Consider the following 3,704-nt stretch of genomic DNA (forward strand, 5'->3'; position numbering starts at 1 on the left):
CATAAATGTCATTAATTAGCCCTACTATGTGGGCAAACACTGTCCTTGACCTTCAGGGGCAGGGGAATAGGAAATCAGCTTTGCAATCAACAATTGTAATAGTGTAATTCTAGATATGTGAAGATTCAACAAGAGGGATCATTTTCCTGGAACACAGCTAGAAGACAGGTGTCCAGAGATTTTTGACCATTAAGACCTAGTCCAGTAATCGAGAGACCTACGAGCAAAATCTTCTCGAGCTAGGAATGAGTGTTCCCAGCGATGTGGAATGGAATGGTCATGAAATGCTCCCCAAAGTATGGTCAAATTTATTACCATGAGGGGACCCTGTCAACTACAAATTGGCACTTGCCGCGCGCATCTACCGTCTGCCTCAGGGGAGGCTGAATCCCATGCTACTGTAGCTGTTGACCTTTGACCTGCCCTGAAGGGAGCTCAGGCTGGAGAGTGAGACACCTTGTTCTCCAGGGAAACAGGTGCAACAGGTCTTCAGATGGTTAGATATTTTCAGGAACTGATTTCATGATCCTAATCCTTGCATCTCCTCATACCTAGAAAAGCACTAAATCCCTTCATGGTGACATCAGCTCCTCATGACTAGCAGAAAGCCTTTCATAAAAAAAGCGCTTGACTGCACTGAACACTCCCTTCACCAAAATCTTATATGTTGACCTTCTCCCACTGCTTGTTTGGAGCAGTTTCTCAGAGCTACCTGAGATGTTATCCCAGACCGCAATTTCCATTTTGCCCCAAATAAAACTTAACTCCACCCCCCAAAAAAAGAAAGAAAATCTGCTTTGTCTTCAAAGAGGTTATCTTTTACCTGGGACAGCCACATACTGGCACACCTTGTTCTATTGCACGTTGGTTCACTGTGCTTCAGAGATGTTGCATTCTCACGAACTGAAGGTTGGTGGCAAGTCCACCTGCGTCCAGCAAGTCCATCAGGGCCATTTGTCCAGCGAAGTTTGCTCACTTCGTGCCCCATTTTAGTAATTCTCACAATATTCAAACTTATTCACTAGGATTCTATTTATTGTGATGATCTGTGATCATCACACAGGCCTCTCTTTGATGTTACTATAGCAAAAAGATTATGATTCACTTGAAGGTTCACATGACGGTTAGCATCTTTTAGCAATAAAGGATTTTTTGACTCAGGTAAGTACATTTTTTAAGACATAATATCATGGTATATGTAATAGACTACAATATAGACATTATTTTATGTGTACTGAAATAAAAAAAAGAACTGTATTATTCAGCTTATTGAAATATTTCCCTTACTGCAATAGTCAGGAATGAAACCCACAGTATCACTGAGATCTGCCTGTAGATGCTTATATAATAATACAAGCTAGACTCTAAGTGCCATGTGAGTCTGAAGTCCATTTGGAACATAATGGAAGAAAGTTCTCTGAACAAAACTGATCCTCCAGGTTATAGGATCTACACTGAGACTTTTCACTTAGTGAAGAAGGAAGCAAACATTGAAACTGACCACGATGAATTCAAAAGGGAGCAGCAGAAGGCTTCAAGCTGGGGAGGGAACCAACGGAACATGAGCTTTTTTTTTTTTTTTTTTTTTCATTTATTTATTTGGCTGCCCTGAGTCTCAGTTGCAGCATGTGAAATCTAGTTCCCTGACCAGGGATGGAACTCAGGCCCCCTGCATGGGGAGTGCGGAGTCTTAGCCGCTGGACCACCATGGAAGTCCCTGTACCAGCGAGCTTGTCATGAACAACGTTTGAGTGACAGGGCCGTTGGAAAGCATTTAGCGGGAGACGCAGTTGGGTGGGACTGTGGAGAACATCTTCCAGATGACAGAAAACCAACACAGGAATTTTGATCACCGAAATGAAACAAAAGCAGTTATTTTTAAACTATTTCAATGACTGTGACGCCTATGACCTGGAGTAGAGAGAGAGGGTCTCAGAGACCAGTTAAGAGAATGCCATCATATTCCATGTTTGAATCATAGAGATTTGAGGAGCCAAAAGGTAAACAAGAACAACTGGGAAGGAAAATCCAACAAAAGTCAATAAACGTTTTGTGGAACCAGAGAGGGAGAAAAAGACTACAAAAAAAAAAAAAATAACCAAAAGGCTGGAGAAATGGGAGGATTTGATAGCTATTTGCTCCATTCAATTTGCTTAGTACAGAAACAACGTTTCAAGGTTTCATCTCTGAGTCTCACGTGTTTCTGAGTAAGAATAAAACAGGTTGAGGCAGAAAGCATTATTAGAAACTACAGTTAAAACGTGCACCTCCCAAAAGAGGTGGGTCAGTTGAGTGCATTAATTTTATGTCTGAAGAAAAATACATGTTGTCAATTACCAGAGCACGAAGGTTGGCAAAACTTTGAAAGCTTCATTAAAATTTTCTCCGTGTCATGTATTTCCTTCATTTTGCCAAATGGTTCCCTTTATCCGAACCCTGCTTTCTCCTTCCCACTTACCTAAACATATTTACTCTTCAAGACCTATTTTCTCCAAGAAACTTTCCCTAACTACTCAAACGCACAATGAGCACCGCCCCCCCTTCTAAACTTCAAGAGCCTTTGCTGCCTTAGCCACTTGTTTTGGCACCTGATTATGTATGTCTGCCGGAGAAGGTGATGGCACCCCACTCCAGCACTCTTGCCTGTAAAATCCCATGGGTGGAGGAGCCTGGTAGGCTTCAGTCCACAGGGTCGCTAGGAGTCGGACACGACTGAGTGACTTCACTTTCACTTTTCACTTTCATGCATTGGAGAAGGAAATGGCAACCCACTCCAGTGTTCTTGCCTGGAGAATCCCAGGGACGGGGGAGCCTGGTGGGCTGCCATCTATGGGGTCGCACAGAGTCAGACACGAATGAAGCGACTCAGCAGCAGCAGCAGCATGTATGCCAGCAGTACACAAGTCCACATGCTTCAAAGAGAAAAGGGACAAGAGGAAGAACATATCCACTCACATTTCACAACAGTTACCAGGTCTAAATCTCAGTTCTCCAAAAAGAGAAATGCTGAAAGCATTCAGGAAAAAAAAAAACACGTGCATCATTCCAGTGAGTATACCCACTCTCAAGATGATTACATTGCAACATACTGTATCCCATTTATTAATTCAACTAAAACATCAATTCGTGATTTCAAAGGTTTACCTCACTCTATCGATTTTAAGTGTCAAGAACATAGCAGGGTGTCTTTCATTAACTGTTTGTTGGTTTGTTTTTTTTTTTTTTTTTTTGGCCAAAATTGCACAAAAGGAAATCACACTAAATAGCTGAGGATGTACTGGGAAATTTAAACAAGTACTTGAACAGTTTAAGAAAATACATATTTTGTTCAAATATGAGCCCCGGCCCAAGAATGCAATGACCAGGGCTGTCCCAGCAATGATTTCCAGGGACGTGCCCATTTCCAAGCAGCCACGGTGGGGTGAAAGGAGAGGCTGCAGAATCTGCCCATCTAATGCTGCACAGGGTAAGAAAACCAAAGCATCCAGAAAAGCCAAAATAATTAGGAAGAGCAATGAGCAAAAGCTAGAGAGAACAAAATTTGAATGTGGAAGCCAAAGAGCCGGAGGCAAATCAAAGCTGGCAAACGCTGCCAAGAGTCAGAAGTGGAATTAGTGAGAAGCCCAGTGATAGCGTATCAGTCCTAGTGTCAGAAATTTCAGGCAATTCTTAAAAATAGCTTGGAGCATCTGAGGTTAGACTTA

The sequence above is a fragment of the Capricornis sumatraensis genome, chromosome 22, assembly GCF_032405125.1.
Source record: "Capricornis sumatraensis isolate serow.1 chromosome 22, serow.2, whole genome shotgun sequence".
NCBI classification, from domain to species: Eukaryota; Metazoa; Chordata; class Mammalia; order Artiodactyla; family Bovidae; genus Capricornis; species Capricornis sumatraensis.